Source organism: Cornus florida, unplaced genomic scaffold (assembly GCF_030987335.1).
Source record: "Cornus florida cultivar Cherokee Brave unplaced genomic scaffold, ASM3098733v1 CherokeeBrave_3.0.0_Hap2_Chr05, whole genome shotgun sequence".
Taxonomy (NCBI): Eukaryota; Viridiplantae; Streptophyta; class Magnoliopsida; order Cornales; family Cornaceae; genus Cornus; species Cornus florida.
This window is the reverse complement of record NW_026775575.1, coordinates 71,947,855-71,958,886: the sequence shown is the minus strand read 5'-3', so window position 1 is coordinate 71,958,886 and position 11,032 is coordinate 71,947,855. Positions and strand designations below refer to the sequence as shown.

At 36.8% G+C, this 11,032-nt stretch overlaps 1 pseudogene; it reads right to left on the bottom strand.

Annotated features, from left to right (window-relative positions):
• Nucleotides 1-3,128: 3,128 nt before the first annotated feature.
• On the bottom strand, nt 3,129-4,387 carry LOC132309457 (protein DOWNY MILDEW RESISTANCE 6-like; annotated as a pseudogene).
• Between the last annotated feature and the right edge of the window lie 6,645 nt (nt 4,388-11,032).

The window sequence follows — 11,032 nt, the reverse complement described above, 5'->3', positions numbered from 1 at the left end:
GTTTGCACCCATAGACCTAATAGGAACGAAGTCCCATAGCATCAACAGGCACATAATTAATCAAGTCTTCCTTTTTGATCCACACAGTCTTTACATTCAACTTTTGAAAAGACTTTTCAATTTCAACCTTTTTCTTGTTTGAGTAATTCTTAGCATAAGAATTTTTGGGTTGATTCACCAAATTTTGCTTTCTCGCATGAACTCTATTCTTAGCATAAAAACCAAAAGCATGAAATTTAGAAAAAGATTCTCTTCTCTTCCTAAAGCAATAATATTGGCTATCTCCATTCCTACCACAATAAGTGCAATGCAAAATAGTAGGCACAAAAGACATAGTAGCATGTGATGAATCAACAACCTCAAATTTATTTTTAAGCACATTCAAGTTATTGGGTTTCACAAAAAAAGTTTTACCCTCTTTACTACATGAACCCTCATTAAAACCTAAGCCAGTTTTGTCTTTCATATTCTTACCAACATTAATCATCTCATCAAGTTTAATCTACCCAGAAGTAAATCCAATCAATTTCTCTTGTGACTTTTTCAATTCAATTTCAAGAAATTCTTTTGTAGAATTAACTTGACTTACCTCACCTTCTAGGAATTTTACCTTTCCCTGAAGATCTTCTATTTCCTTTTTTTTCTGTTCACTTTCCTTTTTCAGAGTATCTCTTTGCTTCTCAACTTCTTTCAATTCTCTAGCTTGCTTATTGAAGCCTTTCTTCATTTGAACATATGTAACATACAATTCATTGAAGTCTTTATCATAATTCTCCGTTGTTACTTCCTTGTAACAATCTTCATTATTAGGTTTTGCTATGTCCTTACAATCCGAGTCATCTGTGTCAGACAAAGAAAATCTTTTAGAAGCATCACTGTTCACAATAGCAACAAAAGCAAGAGGATTATCATTATCATTATCACAAGAAGAGTCATCATCAGAAAAAGAAGTATCATTATCCTTAGAAGTTGAAACTTTCATTACTTTATCTTTCTTTTTAACTTTGGACTCTTTCTTAGCAACAAAACTATTTTTAGGACTTGGACAAACTGTTGATGTATGACCTATACCACCACATGTCCAACATTTAATCTCAATTCCTTTAGACTCCTCTTCTCTCTTTTTATCTTGTTTCTCACTTCCCCTAGATGAAAACTCTCTATTCCTAAACCTTGACTCTCCCTAGTGATGAGAGCAATTTCTTAAATGCATTCATCTTTTCAGACTTGATCAAATTTCTGAACTTCCTAGTGATGAGAGCAATTTCTTCATCAGACTCACTGTTATACCTAACCTCAAACTTAAAAGAATCAGACTTTGAAGCTTTTAGGGATAAGTCTTTAGGGTTTAGGGAATTTCCATAGTACTTCATCTCATAATTCTTAATATGACCAGCAACCTTATCAACTTGCATGGTAGTGATGTTTTGAGTTGCTTGCAGTGCTTTAACTTTGATTCTGAACCTTTTATGCAAAGACCTAACAATTTTCTTGTTAATCTTCTTATCTGTCACTTTCTTTCCTAGGTTTTGAAGGCCAGACACAATATGGTTGAGTTTCACTTTCCAAGATCAATCATTGGAATGGTCTTGCAGAGAGGAACACTGAGCTTCTCTGGTCTTTGGTTTGGTGGAAACACGTGTGTTTCCGACAAGGATTGAACACTAAACCAATTTGAAACAAATTTCTCTATAGTCCTCTAGTCACTAGTTCTTCTTCTTTTTTACTTTTTTCTTTTTTTGTCTCCCCTTTTTTTTTTTTTTTTTTTTTTTCTCTGGTAATTCTTCTAAACGAAATGTGGATTTATAAGGAATGGAATGCATAGAAAATAAATAAAAGCAAAGGTTTTGGAATTTTCTGCAAGGCTGGCCATCATAGTCAAGCCAGCCACAGTGTACAACATTATGCACAATATGGTAGAAAAACAAATATGTATTCCTTTTCTAATGCTTCCTATTCTGCTATTGTTTGAAAATTTAATTGAAGATGAATAATAGAATATTTTGACATTGTGATTGACGACACCCCCAACATCATCACAATAATTGATCTAATTGTTGAGACAATAAATAATCAATTAGAAACATCATCACAGTAATTGATCTAATTGAAGATTAATAATAGAATATTTTGACATTGTGATTGACGACACCCCAACATCATCACAATAATTGATCTAATTGTTGAGACAATAAATAATCAATTAGGAACACCATCACAATAATTGATCTAATTGTTGATCGTGTGATTCATTGCAGGACAAATAATATTGACCTGAAAACTATTGCCATTTATACTACAGTCCATCTAATCCTTTTCCATTTTCATTTGTTGAGTCTATAAAAACTAGGTATGCCCTGTCTATCTTGTAATTAAAACTAACCTATTCATCCAAAAAAAATAAAAATAAAAATAAAATTTATATAAAACCATAGAAGACATTCTTAAATTGAAAAGTACAGAATAGAATAAAACTAGTTTGTTATATCCAAACAGAAAATTATATAAACTGACTTTCTATTATAATCCACACATAGTGGCTTGGTTCAAGCACTCTTCCTGAAATTCAAAAACATATAAAATAACCTTTACTGTTTTCGACGTTGCAAGTATAAGAGCCACCAGAATCAGTAGGCCTTTTGTTCAAACCAGTGACATTTTACTAATTCAATACATTAAATTTTGAAGAGCCTGTTAAAATGAACCGTTTTTGGCAACTCACACTCTAGCATTTTTATTCTCACACAATTACTTCAAATACGGAGCTTATAAGCCTCCAATACAGTTTCCGTGTCACCATTGCAGGCTGTGCAGGTACTAGAAAACTCTTCATACTCGAAGGCTCTATAGAGTGGGGGATTGCAAATATGTCACGGTTACAGGAGTCTATCCATCCTATATTTTATTTGAATTAGCAATAAGCATCACAACAATTTTAAAGATATGCATTCTATGGGATAGTCATTTATAAGTGTAATTCGACAATAATTTTGAAAAAAACGGCCGGGTTTAGAAAATCTAATCATCACAGTAGAAATAATTTAGGAAACATTGAGCACCAAGGGATAATTTAATAAAATTTAATTGCAGACTGATTATGAATGTATTTTAGGACTTCTTTCACCCACTCAAAATACAGTATCCTTCCTGTAATCAGGATAATTGAAAAGTAATATGAGTTTACTGAGAATAGCTATTGAACACATCTTGTTGAAGAAATGTGTATGCATATTCAATATCAAATTGCACTGCCAGAAAACCAAATTGAGCCATCATAGAACTTAACAATACTAATAAAATGTACCATAAAAAGAAAGAAATATATATATATATATATATATATATATATATATACCGTAATTGGTGACCTATGTTAACCACGAATGCATTTGGTAGAGGCTCAATACCAGTCCATTGGTCATCCTTGAAGACTTGAAGCCCATATACATTTCCTTGGAGTAGAATGGTTATGAGATTAGGATCACAATGTTTAGGTAATCCTATAGTTAAACTTGGGTCAGAGCATGGTGGGTACTGATTAACTGTCAGTAACTGAAATTTAGTCAGTTCATCCCCAAAGTACCCCGGTTGAAGACCTAGTCCTTCACAAATTAGCTGCAAAATCTTTAATGACAGCTCCCTGACTTCCACTGAATATTTCCCGAACACCTCTCTGCAAAGGAAACATAAAATTATTAAGTTTTTCTATTATATGATTCACTAGGCATTCAAATTTATATGGTCATATGAGTTCTGGTTTAAATAGTTTTCTGTTCAATTGAGTTTTACAATTTTTGGATTATACAGATATCTAGTTGGCTTTTCAGGCCACAATTGCATGTATTCCTCCAAAGGATAACAAGGTGTCTCAAGTTATCTCTCCAATATCGAACCTTTAGGTTGGCATCGTTAAAACTGCTTGTGGAAAGCCTGCAACTGTTACTGGAGTCCTCAGAATAAAAGCTTGCCTTGTCCTCGTCTGGCAGATTGAAGAACTTGTTGAATATACTCCTTGTATCTTTGATTAGATTTTCTGAAACTCCATGGTTAATCACTTGTACAATGTAGTATATGGTTTGCCATTTCAAAAAATCCAAGATACTAGCAGAAAGATTAGTTGGTTGATCATTTTTTAATAAATCATCCATAGAGATTGGATGTGGCCAAAATTAAGAAAATGTATAAACCTAAAAGAATCCGAACTCCTGGCAGGCATTCAAAATCTGTCGAACTATATCACTTCAATCATGGCCTTCCCAAGATCAATAACTGGAATGGTCTTGCATAGAGGAACAATAAGCTTCCCTGGTCTTTGGTCTGGTGGAAGCACATACATTTCAAGTAAGGATTGAACACTACTATACCAATTTGAAACAAGTTTCTCCATAGTCCTCTGGTGACTTCTTCTTCTTTTCCCTCCCTTTTTGGTGAGAATTGCATGTAGTGGTTCTTTTAAACCAAATGTGGATTTATAAGGAATGGTATTCATAGAAACTAAGTATAAGAAAGGATTTTGGACTTGTCTACAAGGTTGGCCATCATAGTCAAGCCAACCACATGGTACAACAAGACTTCTCATCTTAAAAAAAACAAAACTGTTAGCATATATGTTAACATATGCATAGTCAAGTCTCTACTATTATGATAAGTCATACCATAAATCGTAATCAAATCACAACTTATTCTAAAGCATATTCTATGGCATATTCTATAGCACAGTCAAATCTCTGCTATTATGGTAAGTCATACCATAAATCGTGGTATCATATATACTAACATATGCATAGTCAAATCTCTGCTACTATGGTAAGTCATACCATAAATCGTGATATCATATATGCTAACACTCCCTCTCAAGTTGGTGCATGGATATCTGAAACGCCTAACTTGGACAATGCAGTTTTAAACACAATCTTGCTAATGCCCTTTGTAAGAATGTTTGTAAGCTACTGAGAGCTTGTGACAAATGGAGTGCAAATCTGACCAGTGATGATCTTCTCTCGAATGAAGTGACGGTCCACCTCTATATACTTAGTCTTGTCATACTGAACGGGATTTGCTGCTATGCTAATGGCAGACTTGTTGTCACAGTAGAGTGAGAATGGAAATGACACTGGAAGGCATAAGTCTGTTATTAACATTTTCAGCCAAAGCAACTCACCTACCCCAAGAGCCATAGCCCTATACTCTGCCTCTGCACTAGATCGAGAGACAACATCTTGCTTCTTACTGCGCCAAGTAACTAAGTTACCACTAATAGTGGTACAGTAACCAGAAGTAGACCTCCTATCTGAAATTGATCCTGCATAATTAGCATATGTCCAAGCCTCAACACGTAAGTGACCATGACTGGCAAACAAAATACTATGGCTTGGACACCCTTTTAAGTAGCGAAGGATCCGAATAGCTGCATCAAGGTGAGCGGCAATAGGAGAGTGGATGAATTGACTCACGACACTCACGGCATAAGCAATGTCAGGTCTAGTTAAGGATAAATAGATAAGCTTCCCCACAAGTCATTGATACTGACCAATATTTGATAACAACTCCCCCTCAGAATCAGCTAACTGATGATTCTGCTCAATCGGAGTATCAGCAGGACGAGCACCAAGCTGACTAGAAGCAGAAAGCAAGTCAAGAACATACTTGCGTTGAGAGATGAAAATAAGCGAGCCACCTCAATGCCCAAGAAGTACAATAGGGGACCAAAATCCTTAATCTCAAACTAACGGCCAAGATAGCTCTTAACCTCATCAATTCTGGTAGTATCATCGCCAGTAAGAACAATATCATCGACATACACAATGAGAGCAACTGTCTTACTGCCTGAATGACGTAAAAATAAAGTATGATCAGCTACACTTTGATGGAAACCAAACTTGAGCATAACAGTGCCAAAATGATCAGACCAAGCTCGAGGAGACTGCTTGAGGCTATATAAAGAATGACGAAGATGACATACCATACCAGAATGAGCAGGAGAACGAAAGCCCTGAGGAGGAACCATGTACACCTCCTCTTGCAAATCACCATTGAGAAAGGCATTTGTAACGACCCGAACTCGGGGGTCTACTAAGGATAACACCGTCTTTTTCCTACGTCAATACTTGACACAGGAGTCAATCCAAGGTCTAAAATACTCCAAAGGCACAACTTTATAAAGATGGTTAAATTTACAAGTCAAAGGGAAAGAATCAGCCGGCTGACAGGGCTGGTTTGGTCGGCTGACCTACATGGTCGGGCAGCTAAAACGGTTATAAAAAATGGGTGCTCTCGAGACTTTCCAAAAATAGCCTGTCGGTCGGCTAGTGAAGGAGGTTCGGTCAGCCAAACCTAGGGTTTTGATCGGCTAACGGTGAGGTTCAGTCGGCCGAAACAAGGCTTCACACCCCTGAACTCTCTAGAATGGTCTCTCACTGTGCTCATTATGAACCATACCTATGATGGATCTGTTATGCGATCAAATTCCGAATTCATGGCAATAGGACAACCGACGTCCTTGTCAGGACTAGAATAATGAAAAGGGTAACGAACCCAGCTCTCACAAAAGACTGACGACTCGTACCTAAATGCACCCGATAACTTGTCACACGCTACTCATCATTCGTCCAACCATAGACACCCAATCTTACCTGAGATAAATTAACTCCTTATACACAGGGAGAAGAACCAACTTGGAAACACATACGGAAACACGAACACCAATCTAAGCAACCTCACCCGCCACTAACGGATTGTCCTACACAATCAACACAAAAACTTCGCACACACTTCTCCGCAACACTATGCTAACCGAAACCAATCAAATAAAAGCACTAACACCCTCAACATACTGACACTAGGAACGATCACAACCCATCGGATACCGTTCCTCAAAACACCCTTGGCCTAGACAAAGTCAAATGGGGCTACTAACTAAACTTACGAGATCACCTTCATCCCAATCATTCTAATCATTAGTCTACCTTTCTGGATCCTCAAACGCCAAGCACTATCTCCTGATACGTCAGACGCAACTTGAAATATAATTCCAGCCCACAACTTTCAACTTTTAAAACACAATCCAATTGGTAACACAACACTTACCATCGATCACTTCATCTATAACAACTGAGCACTTTAATGACCTCATACAACCTACCTTATAGTGCAATCCTACTCTACACAACTAAAACTAACCACTATACACCACCTCAAGACTCTCTAGATAGCCGTACCAACCTAGAACTCCATTTATCAACTGAGCCATGCAATCGACTCACCAAGAGTTAATTACTCTTGGCACACTCCTACAACTCTCCGAAACGGGCATCACTCCTCGACAAACCAGTCTCCATGACAGCCAAAACCAACACGCCTCCTAGACTGTACCAAAAGATACACACCTACAACTCATAGACTACATTCGTGACTTAAACAATCTCTATCACACCTACCATAACCGGTTCGATAAAAACCTTTGCGTCAAACCGTGACCCAAGTCACTGATCGGTTGGTCAATTAACATCAACCTTCACAATAGCACGAATCATTGTAAAATAGGGCTATTGGTCGGGTAAGTCGAACCACTGGTACTGCGCTAGTCTATGGCAACCTAAGAGTCTAGATTACTTTTAGAATGATGAGGGGGTATATAGAGTTTTGTTGATTTGTCACTTAGTCCCTAGAATTGAAATGTGCTTAAAGAAATAAATGCAAGGAATTTAAGAGGAAGAAGTCTAGAAAAGGAGATCTAGGGAAGTGAATTCACCACCAATCCTATAAACATACTAAATTTCTATTAACTTGGGAAACAATTTCACTACATGGCAATGATATGTAGCAAGACTAGATTGCTACATTATCCTCAAGAAAATCATAGGATCAAGATTTAAGTATAATCCCTCAAAGAGCCACATGCTAGAACTACCTAGATTAGGGTGTAGCCATAACATGCTCACTAAGCTAGGGACCATCAAACCCCTCAATCACTATGGTAATAGCATATGAAGTCAAGATACAAGATTAATCCATCAAAAGGAAGTCTTAAGCTATGGATTAACAAATTTCTCATACAACATGCCTTTAAACCCATTTCACAATTTCATTTCCATTCTCACTATGAAGATGCAAGTTATATAATCATGAGATGATAAAATCTAAGACAAGATAATGAACTCAACATGATCATTTATAGGCATTGAAATCCATTACAACAAGTATAAGTGCTCTAAATCATGAAACTACCATATACATGAATCATTCCCCAAATTAGATGAAATTAAAGCATGCTTACAAGAGAGAGCTTCATCACCTCCCTAGATGGAGGTTTAGTTATCCATGGATACAAAAATGGAAGAAGAAGAAGAAGGATCCATCTCCATTTTCGAGCTCATACTGTAGCACTTAAGAACACCCTCTTCCTTTCTGTCTTCCCTCTCCATCTAATCTTGTAGTATGAAGGATAATGAAAATGTGTGGCTTTCCCCTCTTTATCTAGATAAGAAATCCACCCAAAAAGGCCACCAACCAACATCTCCAACCAACCATTAAAGAGGAAAATTAGAATTGAGGAACCCAAGATGCAAGTGGCTGAAAATGGGCCATTTCCGGATGCAATTCTGCCCCAATTTCGAGCACTCGCAATAAGGGCTCGAGCACTCGAAATTGGAGCAGAATGCTCCATTCTTGCCTTGCTCTGCCCGGACCTACTTTGGTAAAACAGCCACAACTTTGCGCTCCAAACTCCGAATGATGAACTGTTTGAAAATTTGAAAAGCTAATTCAGAGTTCTAAAAACTTTATGTTTTGGTGGAGATCCAATTCTCAAGTCTGGTTGGTCGAAATTGAAGAACAAGGTAGAACTTCATTGCTGCCAGGCAGTTCTGAGCACTTATGATAAGAAGATCATAACTCTCTGTTCCAAACTCTGAATGATGAACCACTTGAATATTTGGAAAGCTGATTCAGAGCTCTAAATATGTCATGTTATGATGGAAGTCCAGTTCTCAAGTTTTCAAGGTCAAAATGGCAAGCAAAGTTCAGGATCTACTGCTGCCAGAAATTCAGCCTTGTGCCTTTTGATGGCCAAAACTCCATAAAGCATCCTTCTTGCTTCTTTTTGGCCAATGGACCTGAAAATATACAAAAACATGCAAATGAAAGTAATCTACATAATATAAGAAAACAATGGACTTAAATAATGCAATTAAGGGCGCTTGAATATGCAATATTTGGCGCTTATCACACCCCCAAACTTACATTTTGCTAGTGCCTTAGCAAAACTAGAATGAAATGACAACAAATCTCCTCTTTCGTGAGAGCGACGGTTGCATTTAGCATATGCAACAAGCCTTTTAAACCCCTAGGCATCCCTAGAGGACGAGTGAAGTCTCGTGAGGGTTTAACAGAAATGATACCCACAAACATAAACATGGTGCGTGAAGATGCACGAAGCTCATTTGAAAACTTAGAATATAGAGAACACTGGAGATGGAATCATTATGAAGACTACCTTGTGTATATGAAGCATTGATAGAACAAAATGGTTATTCAAGTTTTAACTTTTATGCATTAGCATCATAATCTATATAAATACTTCAATTGTCATATCTATAATAGAAATCATCTCAAGCTTCAGTGAAAGTGGATTCGATTCTCAACATGCGGCTTTTACTTTCTTTTCCAATTCCAAGGCACAAGTTTTCAAATCATTGAATTCCCTTTTAAATGAAGTCCCTAAGGCATGAATTTATTACAGAACAAAGCTGACAATTTATTGTAACTCAGAAGTGAAACATAGAATGGTTGTGCAATGCTGAAGTCCCTTAAGCTTTCTAACCAACCTATGTAGCAAGCGTTAGGCCAACAACTCCTAAACCAGATGGCTTTAGGGTGCTAAGTGTAGAGACACTTCATAGGGCTTAATAGCTCAAGTTGGAAAGGTTATGAACTCCAACAAACCATGTTTATTACTAGTTTATTTTTTTGAATGACCGTGCAATGTTTAAGTCCTTTAAGCTTTCTAACCAACCCTTGTAGCAAGCGTTAGGCCAACAACTCCCAAACCAGACGGCTTTAGGGTGTTAAGTGTAGAGACACTCCTAGGGCTTAATAGCTCGAGTTGGAAAGGCTACGAACGTCAACTGGTCATTTTTTTCTTTCTTTCTCAGTTTTTTTTTTTTTTTTTTTAGACAACTTAAATCATGCCAAAGATATTCATCTATTAGGTTCATCAAATCAGATTAACTAGGCCATGGTCAAGGTCGATTAAGTTGCATGCCTCATAGTTAAGTTTCCAATGTGCATCTGTGTATTGTGAAGCTTAAAAAAGTGTCAAATCCAGTGAGAATCTAATTGAGACATTTATACAGACTAATTTGAATCCACATGATCATTTCAACTCAAATTTTTCTTTATTTTCAAAAATGTCAATTGCTTCTATACACAAGGTATTAAACATATTTTTCCTCTCCGATAAGTGTCAAGTTATACTATCATTGCTTAGCAAAAATTATGAAACCAAAAATGTCAAAATGTGAAACCAAAAATGTCCTATTGCACCCCCAAACTTGAATGTCACATTGTCCTCAATGTGTGAAGACAAGTGAAATAAAATAAGAGCAAAGGGGGGAAAAGAACAATAATACCAAGTGGAGTGACGACGACGTAGATGTTCAGCCATGTGAGTGCGCAAATGCGTCCCCCAAACTTAGACATGAAGACCTATCAAAACACAACTAAAATATACATGGAAAAGCATAGGTCTCGTAAGAAAAACCAAAACAGAAATAAAAACACTAACCTGAATTTTAGTGCAAGATAAAAATCCAAACAAAACACAAATGCAGACATTAGCCACAAGTTTAAAATAGATAACAAAATAGGGCCAAAAGTGGGGAATTTAGAGAGATGAAGTTGGCTCAGGAATTTTGTCGAACAGGTGGTGTGTAAGACAAAAATTAGAGGCAAAGACAATGCATGGTGCATGAAAACCCAAAAATTTGTAGACAAAAATGCTCTCTAGCCTAGAGCAACATCAACAATCATAATC